This window comes from Bos taurus, chromosome X (genome assembly GCF_002263795.3).
Source record: "Bos taurus isolate L1 Dominette 01449 registration number 42190680 breed Hereford chromosome X, ARS-UCD2.0, whole genome shotgun sequence".
Classification (NCBI taxonomy): domain Eukaryota; kingdom Metazoa; phylum Chordata; class Mammalia; order Artiodactyla; family Bovidae; genus Bos; species Bos taurus.
In genome coordinates, this window is record NC_037357.1 from 57,793,693 (window position 1) to 57,811,969 (window position 18,277).

Here is an 18,277-nt window from a genome sequence, read left to right on the forward strand (position 1 = left end):
TCTGAAGAGAAACACACAAATCTAGTACCTTATACTTTTCCAAGGACTTGCATATATATATTTATATATATTTATCTTGCATATTTATATGTATTTATATATATTTATCTTGCATATTTAACTTGCATATTTATCTTGAATCTCACAACATCCCCATGAACTAGGTAAAGAAAAACCAAACAGTCCCATTCTACCAGTGAGGAAACTCAGCTCCAGAGAGGATACATGATTCATCCCAGACCACAAGTTAATGACAGAGCTTGAATTAAATCTGAGGTCTTCTGACTCCCAGAGTTATGTTCATTGGATTATGCCATATTATCTTAGGTCATATCTCTTTTTTTCCCCAAATATTTATTGAACACTTACCACATTCTAGGCACTATTCAAAGAACTTTGGATAGGGCAGTGAACAAAACAATGTTTCCTCTCATAGAGTTTATATTCTAGTGGTGGGAGAAAACAAATAAGTAAAAGTTAATCACTGTTGTTCAGTTTCTAAGTCATGTCTGACTCCTTATGACTCCATGGACTGCAGAAATCCAGACTTCCCTGTTCTTCACTATCTCCCAGACTTTGCTCAAACTCATGTCCATTGAGTCAGTGATGCCATCCAACCATTTCATCCTCTGTCACCCCCTTCTCCTCCTGCCCTCAATCTTCCTAGCATCAGAGTCTTTTCCAATAATCTGACTCTTCACATCAAGTGGCTAAGGTATTGGAGCTTCAGCTTTAGCATCAGTCCTTCCAATGAATAATCAGGACTGATTTTCTTTAGGATTGACTGGTTTGATTTGCTTGCAGTCCAGCAGACTCTCAAGAGTCTTCTCCAACACCACAATTTGAAAGCATCAATTCTTCAGTGCTCAGTCTTCTTTATGGACCAACTTTCACATTCATACAATACTACTGGAAAAATGATAGCTTTGACTATATGGATCTTTGCTGGCAACATGATGTCTCTGCTTTTTAATACGCCATCTAGGTTTGTCATAGCTTTCCTTCCAAGGAGCACACGTCTTTTATTTTCCTGGCTGCAGTCACCATCCATAGTGATTTTGGAGCCTAAGAAAATAAAATCTGCCATAAATAAAAATAAAAGTATAATTTTTCAAGTGGTGTTGGATGCTATAATAAATAAAGATGAAGAGGAAAAGTATGATGGGTGTTATTTTTGATAAGGTAGTCATAGAAAACATTCTCCATTAAGGTCACATTTGAGTAGAGACCTGAAAAAAGGGAGAGAGCAAATTATTTGGAGGTAAAGTCTTTCTCTCAGGCAGAGGAAACAGCATGTGCAAAGACCAAGGGAAGTTTATACGTGATGTGTTTAAGAAACAGCATGGTGCGTGCATATATTATAGTGACATCTGTGTGCATCCTATTGTATTCGAAAGCAGACAACACTTGCACCTCAGTCTGTTGCTCATACTCTCTCAGACTGTGGGTGAGTTAAGGGGTAATGTGATGCAAGGGTCTTGACTGAACTGCTCAGCCAAAGCAGAGATGAGCTCTCTGAGCACAGAGTAGGGCTCTAACTCTGCAACCTCAGTGGCATTATCAATCAAGGCCTGAAATTGACCGGACTAACATGTATATCAATTAAGTTAGGCTTAATAGTAAGATTATATATTTTGAAGTTTGGTGTTAGTTTGGGTTCAACCATTTCAGAAAATATACAACATTGGTTTCAGTTTGAATCAATTCACTGTTTAAGAAAAAAAAAAAAAAAACAATAACAACAAACTTTGGTTCAGGTCACAGTTCAGTGAGAATATTTTGCTTCAGTTGATGAAGTATGGCTTAGCGAATGAATATGGCCAGTCTTGGTATTTGGCTCTTGGTTTGGTTTCATCCAAATTCCAGTATTCAACATCCATCAGATGGCCCTTCTATAAGCAAAGGTCTTGAAGCATTGATAGTTTCAGTGATATGAAACTTTTTTAAAAAATTTGATTCAGTAGATAGTTTTTCCTTTGACCAATGTTTTAAAACAAAATCTCTCTAACGGCTGAAATTTCAGTTAAGAGCAAAGTGATTTAATGGTTTGTATTTGCTTATTTTGTTTCACATTTTTAAGGAAGTCATTTCTACCTACCCAGCCAGACAAAACACAAGGAGCACACACTCTGAATATGCTTGCCCCCCACCCTTGCGTGTTCTCTAGTAGCTGCCTCATCCATCAACTGTCTGTTGAACCAAGCCTCAAACTTAGGAAACTGTTCTCTCAAGTGGGAAATAAATTCCTAGAACTCAGAATTTGAAATAGTCCACTGCCTTGCAAAGTCTGCAGTGAAAATGTTATTTGGTCTCCTTGGATAATTTTGCATCGTTTGAGTACAGTAGAATGTGAATCTGGTTTTGATTCTACTTGCCATGTAATCTTGGGCAATTTGTTACCCCCTCTGAGCTTCAGTTTCTTAATTTGAAAATTGGATTTAATAATAGTGCCCGCCTCCCAAGACTGATGTGAGGATCGGAAAAGATCATGTATGCACAGTTTCTGCCACGTAGTAGGTACACAATGATAGTGCTTATGATGATGAGATTTTCTGCCAAAAGGAATAGATGAGCAATTTTCTGATCTGAACATGACATGTTATCTGGCTCATCAGAAATCTAATGATGCCTAGAATTAATAGCCACATTTGACGTTTACTCCAAGGATGATGAGCTAAAGCTTTGAAAATTCCTCAGTTATTTGATTTCTTGTAGACAACCCAGATCATTTCATCACCCCTACTGCAAACAAAAATCCACTTTGGGGATCTAGTTTGGCTGTTTCTGCAGACTTGATGAATAGGGAAGTTGCCCAGATCTCTTTGCCATATGTGTCATTCTTGCATTGATTCCTTGGTTCAGAGATGAGATTGGAAAAAGAAGCGGCAAAGAAACCCCATCTATTGCCCATTTGCCAGTACCTCTTTGACACTATGATTTTAAAATGACTGAAGAAACTGCCAAGCATATGCTCAAGATTGCCAGGCTGTATGAATATCCAGTTGATCTCACAGGATGCAGATTAACCAATGAATTAGTTACTTTACTGAGTAATGCCTTGGACAGAAGCTAGACAACAACCTATTCCAAATTGTTCTGTTGCTTTAGGGTAAGTGAATGGTGTATTAGACCTCTGTACTAGCCTATTTACTGGTTCACATTCAATATATTAAATCATCCTTCTGGAAGCTAAGTTTATATTCATAAAGGACAAGAAGGACAGGTCAGAACTACAGTTCCATTGAAGTTGTGTCCCCACTGCCTACAACTGACTTTGAATAAATTCAATTCTCTCTTAAGATAGGTAATACCCCTCTGGTGAGTGCCTTAATTAAGTGAATTAGAACTCACTGGCATAAATACAAGATGGAATCTTACTATCAGTTAATGTAATATAATGAAAGCATTATTTTAACTAGTCTGAAGAACTGTTATGTGGGAGATCTGGCAGCTCTTAACATATTCTCGTTCTAGTTGTGATCTTTCACAGTCAGAAGATTTGGGTTAGTGGATTTGGAAACTAATTGGTTGATGTGATCCTAAACTGATCCATAGATTGGTAAATTCAAGCCTCTTTCCCATGGGGGAGGAGAGCACTGACTAAATACATTACTCACATAAGCATGATTTACTTCCTTGTAAGGTCTAAAGACTAAGTCCATTTAGAAAGTATAAGTCAGGAAATTCTTAAGAGTGTAGACTAAATAATCAAAAGTCGAGGTCTTTCCTTTCTACTGATGTGATGTAACTAACTGAGCTCATCCAAAAAAATAATTTGTGTAGCTTTTCCAATTGGTGCCAAAGATGAAGGGAGAAAATGCAAGATCATGGAGCAGGTTAGAAATGATAGTGCCACATGAAGATCTAATTAATTACTAAGGCTTCATCAGCTTCATAATGGAAAGGGGTCAGAATATATTGAAGCACAGGAGTTATGGAGGACAATTGGTGCCTTTTCAATAGTGGATACTCTGCCAATAGCCAGTGTTTGAATTTAACAGTAACCAGGAAAAGACTCTGATGCTGGGAGGGATTGGGGGCAGGAGGAGAAGGGGATGACAGAGGATGAGATGGCTGGATGGCATCACTGACTCGATGGACATGAGTCTCAGTGAACTCCGGGAGTTGGTGATGGACAGGGAGGCCTGGCGTGCTGCGATTCATGGGGTCACAAAGAGTCGGACACGACTGAGCGACTGAACTGAACTGACTGATGCACCTGAAACAAGGAAAAAGGAAGTACTAGTCCCAGTTCTGCCACTAACCAGCTGTGCAAACTTAGAGAGGGTACTTTCTTCTCTAGGAGTAGTTTCCCAGTCTTTCTTCTCTAGGGATAGTTTCCCAGTCTATCAAATAAGAAGTTGAACTAATTGATTTTTGAGGTGCCTTCCAGCTTTGAAATTCTATGAATCTAATTTCTGGCACTATAAAAAAAAAAAAAAAACAAGCAACAAAGTATGAAAACTGTATATGGAGGGGTCTGTAGGTGAGATATTTGGGTAGATGATTCAGGATGAATATCCTTTTCATCACCATTAAGCTTGACCTGCTTTTTTATTAATACATGCCAGAGCCTTTGCTAAGTGCTTTAGACATTGTGCCAACACTGGTATGAATCACTGAGTTATTCTCATGTATACATTTATGCAAACTACTATTTCCCATATCTATAATCAGAAGGCATATCTCATCTGCTATTGGCATCCCATGACTTACATGAAATAGTAAGTTTAGAAGGACCACAAAAATGATTTACAATCTTAATCTGGGTGGGATTTTGAAGAAATCTAGTCATACTGTATACTTCCTGGGTCTTTCTAAAATACACAGAAGTTGACATTTCTTTAACTCTGTAGCCAGTGTTTTAGAGCCATAAATGAGAGGATGAAGGTGTTTTCTCCACACCATTAAGGGGCTTTCAACTCAGTTTCTGTCTTTCAACCAGAATCTTTGCCAATAGATAAGAATGAATGGTGTGATCAGTTACCAAAATATTTATGTTTGGCTTTAGAATTTGGGGTTGGGTTTTTATTTGAAGAGGTATTCCTAAAGCTTGGGAATTTCATACCACAAGCCAAATATTGAGAAGCTACATTGCAAAGGGAAGACATAGGAAGCACTGAGAGGTTTAGTCCACTCTTCCTTGTTCCTTCTGCACACAAAAGATCATCTTTTAGAATGACGTGTACAACCAGTCCAGGAGGAACCCCTGCCTTTCCACCAGGCTTATTCCTTTACTCACCACATCCACAAGGAGGTTTTGTGATAATTAGCTATTGTTTCCAAGGGTTTTTGTTTCCAACTCTTGTGGGAAAATCTGTTTCTATAAGTTGGAGTGAAAAACAAGAGAAATTGAGTTAATAACAAAAGAGTGAAAGTGAGTTATTCTGATGATCCATCTGTCTATAATGAAGAATTGACTGAATTTCCACGTTGTGGCATGTAATGGGGTGAAAATTATTCATGTGTATATGTTAACAATCTTCTCCCTCTCCCAGTGCAGCAAGGAGAAGTTGAGTTTTATTTTCTCAGATTCTCAACATTACAATATCTCTCTCATATGTTTGACAAACTAATTTTTGGCCTTTTGTGATACACAACCAAGAAGAGACAGCAAGAATACATGAGAAGCAGAGGGAAATGATTTAGGCTGCATTCTAAGCCAATACACATAATGAAGTACTTGGAGAGAGGGAAATATTGAGAAAAGAGAACTGTTCTGCCTGAAAGTCTTGGAAAAGTTGGAAGTGTGGGGGACAAATTAAGGAGAGAGACACTGGAGACCTGTAGAATGTGATGCAAAAAAACCACAGGAGACAAAGGGGTATTCAATGAGTTGTTCTGAATCCCCTTCATGGTTTTTGATTAGCGTGAGAATTTGAATTATTTTGAAATTACTTTTGGTTGCTAGCACATGTCTTTGACTAAGACCTACTCTGATACTGGACAATGAGAGTCCTTACTCTATCAAAGCTTCATTAATTTCTCAAAACCATCTTTCCATGAGGTTGGATGCCTTGCCCCTGTAGATGTGCAATGACACTTCATAGCAAACCTGACCAACTGACTTTTCCCAGTTGCTAACCACCAAAGCCCTGCCAGAGGCTTAGGCCCTGGTGAGATGCAGTCTGGTGGCAATAACATTATATCTCTCACCCTTGACATATGGTTCAGATATTGCAACTTTCTCTTACAGTGCTTTGACATGTATTTTCTCTTCTTCCATCCTCAGGGCATCTCTATTTGAGAGGTAGGACCAGGATGCATATCTCTATTGCCCTCTTCAAAGGTTGCTGCTTGGCAAAACTATGAGACGTGAATGACACCAGGATTCTATCTGGGGCCAGTGATGAGGCTTGATTGCTCAGAGCTTTTGTGCAATAAAGTTCTATTAAAGTATAAAAGAGATAGAGAAAGCTTCTGACATAGACTTAGAGGGGGCCAAAAGAGTGCCCCCTTGCTAGTATTTAGCAAGAAGTTATATACCTATCAGCAAGCTGCTAATTAGAGAAAGGAAATGTCTCAAAACTCTGAGAGTGGCACCAGGCCACTCACCCACAACAAGCATTTTGAGATAACATTGGCACAAGGTGAGTCATCCCGGGCCATAAAACAATTGACGTGAATCTTGAAGAAAGGCAGATTTCCAAGTAAATACATAGTTTCATAAACATAGATTAAGAGAACATTTCCATGAGTAAAACATACTGGTTTGTTGAGCCATTATCGCTTCTGAGTCTTAGGCTGAACCAACTTGAAGAAAGACAGAGTCTAAGGTAAATACATAGTTCATTAACATAGCCTAAGAAAAACATTTCCATAAGAAAAACACATTGGTTAGCTCAAGGTTTGCAGAAAGTTAAGTTCAGGTGGAAGCAGGTGTCGTCATGGCAACATAGAATTGTAAAAGAAACCTCCTTTTAATTTTGTATAGAGAAAGAAAAAGAATGTCATCTGACACTTGCAGTCTATTTCCTCCTTTTCTGCCTCTTACCCTCTCACTTTGCCAGCAAGTAATTAGCAGGGAATATTTCATAAAAAGATGGGCACAATAAAGGACAGAAATGGTACAGATCTAACAGAAGCAGAAGATATTAAGAAGAGGTGGCAAGAATACACAGAAGAACTATATAAAAAAATCTTCATGACCCAGATAATCACGATGGTGTGATCCCTCACCTAGAGCCAGACATCCTGGAATGTGAAGTCAAGTGGGCCTTAGGAAGCATCACTATGAACAAAGCTAGTGGAGGTGATGGAACTCCAGTTGAGCTATTTCAAATCCTGAAAGATGATGCTGTGAAAGTGCTGCACTCAATATGCCAGCAAATTTGGAAAACTCAGCAGTGGCCACAGGACTGGAAAAGGTCAGTTTTCATTCCAATCCCAAAGAAAGGCAATGCCAAAGAATGCTCAAACTACCACACAATTGCACTCATCTCACACACTAGCAAAGTAATGCTCAAAATTCACCAGGTCAGGCCTCAACAGTACGTGAACCATGAACTTCCAGATATTCAAGCTGGATTTAGAAAAGGCACAGGAACCAGAGATCAAATTGCCAGCATCCATTGGATCATTGAGAAAGCAAGAGGATTCGAGAAAAACATATACTTTTGCTTTATTGACTACGCCAAAGCCTTTGACTGTGTGCATCACAACAAACTGTGGAAATTTCTTAAAGAGATGGGAATACCAGACCACCTGACCTGCCTCCTGAGAAATCTGTAAGCAGGTCAAGAAGCAACAGATAGAACCGGACATGGAACAAAAGACTGGTTCAAAACCTGGAAAGGAGTATGTCAAGGCTGTATATTGTCACCCTGCTTATTTAACTTATATGCAGAGTACATCATGCAAAATGCCAGGCTGGATGAAGCACAAGCTGGAATCAAGATTACTGGGAGAAATATCAATAATGTCAGATACACAGATAATACCACCCTTATGGCAGAAAGTGAAGAAGAACTAAAGAGCCTCTTGATAAAAATGAAAGAGGAGAGTGGAAAAAGTTGGCCTAAAACTCAACATTCAGAAAACAAAGATCATGGCATCTGGTCCCATCATTTCATAGCAAATAGATGGGAACAGTAAATAGATGACAAATAAATGGAAACAGTGACAGACTTTATTTTGGGGGGGCTCCCAAGTCACTGCAGATGGTGACTGCAACCATGAAATTAAAAGACACTTGCTCCTTGGAAGAAAAGCTATGACCAACCTAGACATCACAGTAAAAAGCACAGACATTGCTTTGCCGACAGAGGCAAAGGTATGGTTTTTACAGTAGTCATGTATGGATGTGAGAGTTGGACTATACAGAAAGCTGAGCACCGAAGAATTGATGCTTTTGGACTGTGGTGTTGGAGAAGACCCTTGAGAGTCCCTTGGACTGCAAGAAGATCAAACTAGTCAATCCTAAGGAAATCAGTCCTGAATGTTCATTGGAAGGACTAATGTTGAAGCTGAAACTCCAATACTTTGGCCACCTGGTGTGAAGAGCTGAATCACTGGAAAAGACCCTGATGCTGGGGAAGATTGAAGGCAGGAGGAGAAGGGGATGACAGAGGATGAGATGGTTGGAAGGCATCACCAATTCAATGGACATGAGTCTGAGCAGGCTCCGAGGGTTGGTGAGGAACAGGGAAGCCTGGCATGCTACAGTCCATAGGGTCACAAAGAGTTGGACACGACTGAGTGACTGAACTGAACTGAATTAACAGAGGGGTCTCCCAGGTGGCCCTAGTGGTCAAGAACCTGCTCGCCAATACAGGAGATGTAAGAGACACAGATTTGAACCCTGGGTCAGGAGGACCATATGTGCACATTTATTTGTGCATGGAGGATGGCATGGCAACCCACTCCAGAGATTCTTGCCTGGAGAATCCCATGGACAGATGAGGCTGGCAGGCTATAGTCCATAGGGTTGCAAAGAGTCGGACACGACTGAAGTAATCTAGCACACACGCAAGATTGGCAGAGACCACACATCCTTAAGCTCCTAATCAATTTTCCTTAAGCAACCCCTCAGAGAATTCAACAATGAATTGTCTGTGATCCAAAGGATCACTTAATACAGGATATACTTGAGAGCAGATAAGGGTCATGTTAACTATTCATTCTGCTAGTTTTTCTGTACTGGGTCTCCATATTGAGGCAGATCAACAGAAAGCAACTTAACCATAATATCTTAGCTTTCTGAGAGGAAAAAGAGCCTTACTGGCTTAAGATTTGACTTTTTACACACACTGTCTTTTTTGAAGGGGAAGAAAAGACATTTCCATTTAAAGATTATATCTGTATCTTTTGTAAAACCACACTGTCCATGATAATAAATACTACAGTTAGAACTGGACATGGAATAACAGACTGGTTCCAAATAGGAAAAGGAGTTCGTCAAGGCTGTATATTGTCACCCTGTTTATTTAACTTATATGCAGAGTACATCATGAGAAACGCTGGGCTGGAAGAAACACAAACTGGAATCAAGATTGCCGGGAGAAATATCAATAACCTCAGATATGCAGATGACACCACCCTTATGGCAGAAAGTGAAGAGGAACTAAAAAGCCTCTTGATGAAAGTGAAAGTGGAGAGTGAAAAAGTTGGCTTAAAGCTCAACATTCAGAAAACGAAGATCATGGCATCCGGTACCATCACTTCATGGGAAATAGATGGGGAAACAGTGTCAGACTTTATTTTTCTGGCTCCAAAATCACTACAAATGGTGACTGCAGCCATGAAATTAAAAGACGCTTACTCCTTGGAAGGAAAGTTATGACCAACCCAGTTAGCATATTCAAAAGCAGAGACATTACTTTGCCAACAAAGGTTCGTCTAGCCAAGGCTATGGTTTTTCCTGTGGTCATGTATGGATTTGAGAGTTGGACTGTGAAGAAGGCTGAGCGCTGAAGAATTGATTCTTTTGAACTGTGGTGCTGGAGAAGACTCTTGAGAGTCCCTTGGACTGCAAGGAGATCCAACCAGTCCATTCTGAAGGAGATCAGCCCTGGGTGTTCTTTGGAAGGAATGATGCTAAAGCTGAAACTCCAGTACTTTGGTCACCTCATGTGAAGAGTTGACTCATTGGAAAAGACTCTGATGGTGGGAGGGATTGGGGGCAGGAGGAGAAGGGGACGACAGAGGATGAGATGGCATCACTGACTCGATGGACGTGAGTCTGAGTGAACTCCGGGAGTTGGTGATGGACAGGGAGGCCTGGCATGCTGCGATTCATGGGGTTGCAAGGAGTCGGACACAACTGAGTGACTGATCTGATCTGATCTGATACAAGGAATTGCATTTTAAATTCCTCCTTGAATTCAGTGGCAGGAAAAAATATCTGTTTGGGCAGACGAACTCACAGGCATCTTTTTTTTTTTTAACTTGATGTGACTCAATTTTGTTGATTTCTTCCATTTTTACTTTAACTACCAAGAAACTCAGAGTAAAATTTAGTGGTCAAAGACAGTAATTTATCATAATGCTGTCTTAACTTTCTAGTTCTGTTTCCTATAAACTTTTATTCTGTTTTCAATTTGAATTAATCTGTTCTTATATGTTCTTAAAACTTGAAAACTGCTTACGTCTATTTTAAGGAGGCATGTTAGTGAATCATAGACCCAAATACTCTCAGAGTGGGAAGAGATCTTAAAGATCATTTATAGCAACCCCCCATACAATCCTAGAAACAGCACCTACTTTCTCCCCACCACACAGTCATTCAGCCTCTATTTGAATACCCCTCATAACAGAGAACTATTTCTGATGCCCAAACATTCATTTTTACACTGCTCTGATTTCTAGAAAATTCTTCCTTATGTTGACCTTATGTCTCTAGCTTTTGTCATTTGATACAGATTCTATCTCCTGAGACCTCATAAAGCAAAGTGAAACTTTGCTCTCCACTGTATCTTTTCACATATATCAAGAGAATGACTGCACTTTGCTGGAGCAGCCGTGAAGAGATACCCCATGTCCAAGGTAAGAGAAACCCAAGTAAGACAGTAGGTGTTGCAAGAGTGCATCAGAGGGCAGACACACTGAAACCATACTCACAGAAAACTAGCCAATCTAATCACACTAAGACCACAGCCTTGTCTAACTCAGTGAAACTAAGCCATGCCCATGGGGCCACCCAAGACAGGTGGGTCATGGTGGAAAGGTCTGACAGAATGTGGTCCACTGGAGAAGGGAGTGGCAAACCACTTCAGTATTCTTGCCTTGAGAACCCCATGAACAGTATGTAAAGGCAAAATGATAGGATACTGGAAGAGGAACTCCCCAGGTCAGTAGGTGCCCAATATGCTACTGGAGATCACTGGAGAAATAACTTCAGAAAGAATGAAGGGATGGAGCCAAAGCAAAAACAATACCCAGTTGTGGATGTGACTGATGATAGAAGCAAGGTCTGATATTGTAAAGAGCAATATTGCATAGGAACCTGGAATGTCAGGTCCATGAATCAAGGCAAATTGGAAGTGGTCAAACAAGAGATGGCAAGAGTGAACATTGACATTCAAGGAATCAGTGAACTAAAATGCACTGGAATGGGTGGATTTAACTCAGATGACCATTATATCTACTACTGAGGGCAGGAATCCCTCAGAAGAAATGGAGTAGCCACCATGGTCAACAAAAGAGTCCGAAATGCAGTACTTGGATGCAATCTCAAAAACGACAGAATGATCTCTGTTCATTTCCAAGGCAAACCATTCAATATCACAGTAATCCAAGTCTATGACCCAATAAGTAATGCTGAAGAAGCTGAAGTTGAATGGTTCTATGAAGACCTACAAGACCTTTTAGAACTAACACCCAAAAAAGATGTCCTTTTCATTACAGGGGAATGGAATGCAAAAGTAGGAAGTCAAGAAACACCTGGAGTAACAGGCAAATCTGGCCTTGGAATATGGAATGAAACAGGGCAAAGACTAATAGAGTTTTGCCAAGTATATGCACTGGTCATAGCAAACATCCTCTTCCAACAACACAAGAGAAGACTCTACACATGGACATCGCCAGATGGTCAACACCGAAATCAGATTGATTATATTCTTTGCAGCCAAAGATGGAGAAGCTCTATACAGTCAACAAAAACAAGACCAGGAGCTGACTGTGGCTCAGATCATGAACTCCTTATTGCCAAATTCAGACTTAAATTGAAGAAAGTAGGGAAAACCACTAGACCATTCAGGTATGACATAAATCAAATCCCTTATGATTATACAGTGGAAGAGAGAAATAGATTTAAGGGCCTGGATCTGATAGATAGAGTGCCTGATGAACTATGGAATGAGGTTCGTGACATTGTACAGGAGACAGGGATCAAGACCATCCCCGTGGAAAAGAAATGCAAAAAAGCAAAATGGCTGTCTGGGGAGGCCTTACAAATATCTGTGAAAAAGAAGAGAAGTGAAAAGCAAAGCAGAAAAGGAAAGATATAAGCATCTGAATGCAGAGTTCCAAAGAATAGCAAGAAGAGATAAGAAAGCCTTCCTCAGCGATCAATGCAAAGAAACAGAGGAAAACAACAGAATGGGAAAGACTAGAGATCTCCTCAAGAAAATTAGAGATACCAAGGGAACATTTCATGCAAAGATGGGCTCGATAAAGGACAGAAATGGTATGGACCTAACAGAAGCAGAAGATATTAAGCAGAGGTGGCAAGAATACACAGAACTGTACAAAAAAGATCTTCACAACCAAGACAATCATGATGGTGTGATCACTGACCTAGAGCCAGACATCCTGGAATGCGAAGTCAAGTGGGCCTTAGAAAGCATCACTACGAACAAAGCTAGTGGAGGTGATGGAACTCCAGTTGAGCTATTTCAAATCCTGAAAGATGATGCTGTGAAAGTGCTGCACTCAATATGCCAGCAAATTTGGAAAACTCAGCAGTGGCCACAGGACTGGAAAAGGTCAGTTTTCATTCCAATCCCAAAGAAAGGCAATGCCAAAGAATGCTCAAACTACTGCACAATTGCACTCATCTCACACGCTAGTAAAGCAGTGCTCAAAATTCTCCAAGCCAAGCTTCAGCAATATGTGAACCCTGAACTTCCTGATGTTCAAGCTGGTTTTAGAAAAGGCAGAGGAACCAGAGATCAAATTGCCAAGATCTGCTGGATCATCAAAAAAGCAAGAGAGTTCCAGAAAAACATCTATTTCTGCTTTATTGATTATACCAAAGCCTTTGACTGTGTGGATCACAATAAACTGTGGAAAATTCTGAAAGAGATGGGAACACCAGACCACCTGACCTGCCTCTTGAGAAGCCTGTATGCAAGTCAGGAAGCAACAGTTAGAACTGGACATGGAACAACAGACTGGTTCCAAATAGGAAAAGGAGTACGTCAAGGCTGTATATTGTCACCCTGCTTATTTAACTTCTATGCAGAGTACATCATGAGAAACACTGGGCTGGAAGAAGCCCAAGCTGGAATCAAGATTGCTGGGAGAAATATCAATAACCTCAGATATGCAGATCACACTGCCCTTATGGCAGAAAGTGAAGAGGAACTAAAAAGCCTCTTGAAGAAAGTGAAAGTGGAGAGTGAAAAAGTTGGCTTAAAGCTCAACATTCAGAAAACGAAGATCATGGCATCCGGTCCCATCACTTCATGAGAAATAGATGGGGAAACAGTGGAAACAGTGTCCGACTTTATTTTTCTGGGCTCCAAAATCACGGCAGATGGTGACTGCAGTCATGAAATTAAAAGACGCTTACTCCTTGGAAGGAAAGTTATGACCAACCTAGATAGCATATTCAAAAGCAGAGACATTACTTTGCCAACACAGGTCCGTCTTGTCAAGGCTATGGTTTTTCCAGTGGTCATGTATGGATGTGAGAGTTGGACTGTAAAGAAGGCTGAGCGCCAAAGAATTGATGCCTTTGAACTGTGGTGTTGGAGAAGACTCTTGAGAGTCCCTTGGACTGCAAGGAGATCCAACCAGTCCATTCTGAAGAAGATCAGCCCTGGGATTTCTTTGGAAGGAATGATGCTAAAGCTGAAACTCCAGTAATGTGGCCACCTCATGTGAAGAGTTGACTCGTTGGAAAAGACTCTGATGCTGGGAGGGATTGGGGGCAGGAGGAGAAGGGGACGATAGAGGATGAGATGCCTGGATGGCATCACTGATTCCATGGACATGAGTCTGAGTGAACTCTGGGAGTTGGTGATGGACAGGGAGGCCTGGCGTGCTGTGATTCATGAGGTCATAAAGAGTTGGACACGACTGAGTGACTGAACTGAACTGAGCTGATCATGACCCCCATTTATTCTTTAGTCTTCTTGGCTAAGTATTATAATTCCTAAAACTGGCCCTTCTCAGTGCCTTAAGAGAAAACTGTAGTAAACAATAATTAGATTATTTTCAATGCATGAATGGGAAACAGTTTTGCTATCAAAGGTCAGTGGCCATCAAGAAAAAAAATGTTAACCAACAATGGCATAATGAAAATGTGGCTTAATTTATCTCTTGGAAATTTTATGACGGGAATATGAAAACACTACTACTTTTTAAATGAAAAGCAAGGTATTTAACCTTAACTTAATAAACACAACAAATACAAAATACATCTCGCTTTTTTATAATGGTTAATTAAATTATACATATATATATTTATATAGAGATACAGAGAGAGAAGTGTGGTAGGAGACAGAAAGATGGATGGGAATACCAGAAAAACATTAAATAAAAAAAGAAAAGAGATGAAAATGCATAGAGGGAAGATACACAGAGAGGCATAGAAACATTCATTTATTCATACAACAAATATTTATTGAGTGCCTTTTATATATGTCAAGCAGTGTGCAGAGTACAAAGATGAATTGAACATGGTTCCTGTCATCAAGAAGCTTGTAACATTTATTTTTTTCTCTTGAGATCCAAGTAAAGACAATAAGTATACAAATAGCTATAAAACAAGTTAATATTATATAGCCATTAAAGAAGTACAGGTAAAATTATTACAGGAATTGAGAAATAGGGACATATCACTATTGGGAGCAAGCAAGGCTTTTTGGAGGAAGTGATATTTGACTAGACGTTGAAGGATCGGCCTCCTGTGGTGGTAGAAGGCCAGAGGAAATTTCAGGTAGAGGAAAACTTATGAATAAAGTCAAGGAATCAGAAAAGTTCAGGGGAAAGAGCAAGCAATAGGTTTGGGCTAGAGCATAAAATGGTAGAAGGAAGTTAAAGAAAATTATAAGATCTAAACTTTAATCCCAGAAAAGTACACTGAAATTTAGATGGAGATATACACAGAGAGGGAAAAAATTTACTTCTCTAGAGTAACATGACCATCATATGATACCCTTTTGGAATACTGTCACAACAAACCATCAGTTTTGCACTTTACAGACATAAATAAAGATATTTCATGTTAACGTTTGTCCTTTGGGGTCAGTGACCAAGTCAACTCAAATCTGATCAATGAGACAGATTCTGCAGACTCACAACCATCCCAATGAATTTAATCTGACCCTAGATTGCTCCTGGACCAAGGGATACCCAAAAGAACAAGCAGGTCTTGCTTCTTAATCATACCAAATATGTCCCAGTCAAGTTAATATACTGCCATTTATAAAGAACCTACCTCCATCAGCTAGTTCCCTAGAGGATTCTAAGCAATTGCTCAGGGCAATTGCTTTTCCTTTGATCTCTCGTTCCAGAAAAGCATGATCATGAGAAATTTACCTGGGACTACTGCCCATGATGGGGTCAATCTCCCTGAAGCAGCTGGAGCCAGTAAGTGCAGGGTCAAAGTCCCTCCCTGGCCAGTCTATTCTCACTGGGTACAGAATTGTACCCACAATGCAGATTTCACGACTCTGGAGGAGAAAGGTGGTGTCGACAGCAGTAATCAGAATTGAATCTTATCTTGCTTTGAAGTTTGCAGGCTTGGTTCTCCTCTGACTTCCCTCATTATATACTGGAGCTCTTAGTTGGATGATCGGCACAGTGAAAATGTTCCTAAGATGTCCTCTGAAGTCATGCCTCTTCTCAGGTATTTCTGAGACTTTAATTATATAAATAGAACTAAGACCATATGCTATCAACTACAAATAAATCCATGAGGCTGGACAGAATTGGAGGTTTGTCTTCTATCTACTCAGACCAAATCAACTTAGGAACACGTATGGCTCTGGATGAGATCCTATCTGTGTGATACAGGTGATTTAGTGACCAAGGAATCTGCTATTCTCTCTGTCTGAACTTTGATGTCAATACAGTCAACTAGCTCAAAAACACCCCAAACCAAAGTATTACTACCAAGCTTATGCTCATTTATACAGTTAAGGGTCTTACCCCAGGAATTCTAAGAGGTGTTCCTAAGGGTCAGGGGTTGTCCTTGATAACTCAGATCTCTTTTTGATTTTCTAAGAATAGCCCCTCTTTTCCTAACTAGATGGAGAATTTAGGAAGATGGCTTCTCCTCTCTGGACCCTAATACACTCTTCCACATTTCAACAGGGTTGATTGTCTCCAAGGCCCACCAGCTCTATAACTCTATGTGCACATTCATTTGTTTGGAATTAGGTCACCTTTGAAAAATCTTTAGTGGCATCTAATTTGCAGTGATCCAAAGTCAGAATATAGATTAATGGTCACCTCTGCTCTCAGTGCCTCTTTGAAAGAGATTCACTATTGCTTGGCCAGCTGCAAATCCAAACTGGAAAAGAGGTAAAATAGCAGGGTTTTTACAAACCACTCCAAAGAAACCCAAACAACTCACAAATAACAGATCTATGTTGTTAAAAGTTACCTTGTATCTATGTCTGTGATCTACCTATCAATCATCTTGACCTGAGAAGATGACATGGACCAGAGAAAGGGTAGGAGAGAATCATATTGCAGATTTCATTATTTTAATGGGCTAAAAATAACCAGCCAGGTGGGAAATGTGCTTGGTTAGGTCAGCCAGCTTTGGCTTTAGAGGAGGCTAAAATTAAAGGACAAATCCATTGTGGCCTTTTGTATAATTAACGCTTACCGAGTTTTCAAGTTACATTCAATTGCTTGATGTCACATAGATGTGACCGCCCAGTGTACAAAGTATTACCATTTGGCTGTTTGCCACCTCCCACTCCTTGCAAGTAGATTCCACTTGGATTAAGGACAAGAATGTGATGAGATGAGTAGCCGGGTAATAAAATCATTTATACTAAGACAATGTAGGCAGAATGGGAGTCCTTGGGACAACACTTTTTGGTTGAGTAGCTTTGTGTAGTAAACCGAGTTACAGATAAGGTAGATAGCCATCTGCTATCTCCTCCTGCTTAGCTACACCATGTGAAATAAGAAACAAGTGGATCACTGAAAGCTGCCCACAATCTAAACAGATTCACTTCTACTGTCGAAAATAAGAGTAACACTGCTAGCAATAAAAGTAAAATGGACTAATTTGAGAATCAGACTGACTTCAGGTGTTCTTTGGATGGATGAATGTTATGATAACATGCAATAATCTATTAAGTGAGCCCTCACAGGAATGATAAAATAGAATAAAGGATCTAAAGGGATTTTAAACAATTTTAACTTCCTTTGTGCCTTTCTATGTTTTCTAAATTTTCTACAATGAACACATATTGCTGTTGAGATCAGTAAGGAAAAGAAAAAAACCTGAATGGATTTAAATAATCCCCATGGGATGACCATTTTGTTACATTACATTTGTAGAGTACAGTAAAACCTCAAGTAAGCAGAGCCCAACTTGTAGTTCATCAGCATTTGGCTTTCTTTTTCAAATAATCCATCTTGAGAAGAAGCAAATCATAAGAAAGCAAGCAGATATAGGAGATGTGATAAAAAACTAATTTAAATATCTATTTTAAAACCTTGTCTAAATTGTTTTCCAAGTTGTTTTGTACAAATGAATATAGGTTACTTAGAAAAACATCATTTTGAAAAAAATCATTTTGGTCCCTCTTAACCACCAACTCAACCTTCTGTGTTATTAGCAACAGACGAATAGAGAAATAATTGGTTGTCTACAAGAATCAGGCTATACTCCACTAAATAAATCAAATGGTACCTGAAAGTAGAATGTTTTTCTTCTCCATGAATAATTAAAAACACTAAGGCAAATTGAAGAAAGCTTAGTTTTGGTCAATGCAGAAGGCTTTAATGAAAAAGAATCCAAGAAAGGAGGGAGTGATTTTAGATAGAGGTTCATGATAGAATCAAGCAAAGGAAGATGTGATCACGACCAAGACAGGACTAGCAGGCTAGACAAGGTAGGCTTGGCTGGTATGCTGGACTACAGAAA

At 39.7% G+C, this 18,277-nt stretch overlaps 1 protein-coding gene across 1 annotated transcript in view; it reads right to left on the reverse strand.

Annotated features, from left to right (window-relative positions):
* GUCY2F (guanylate cyclase 2F, retinal) overlaps positions 1-18,277 on the reverse strand; it is a 149,998-nt gene that overhangs the window by 20,447 nt on the left and 111,274 nt on the right.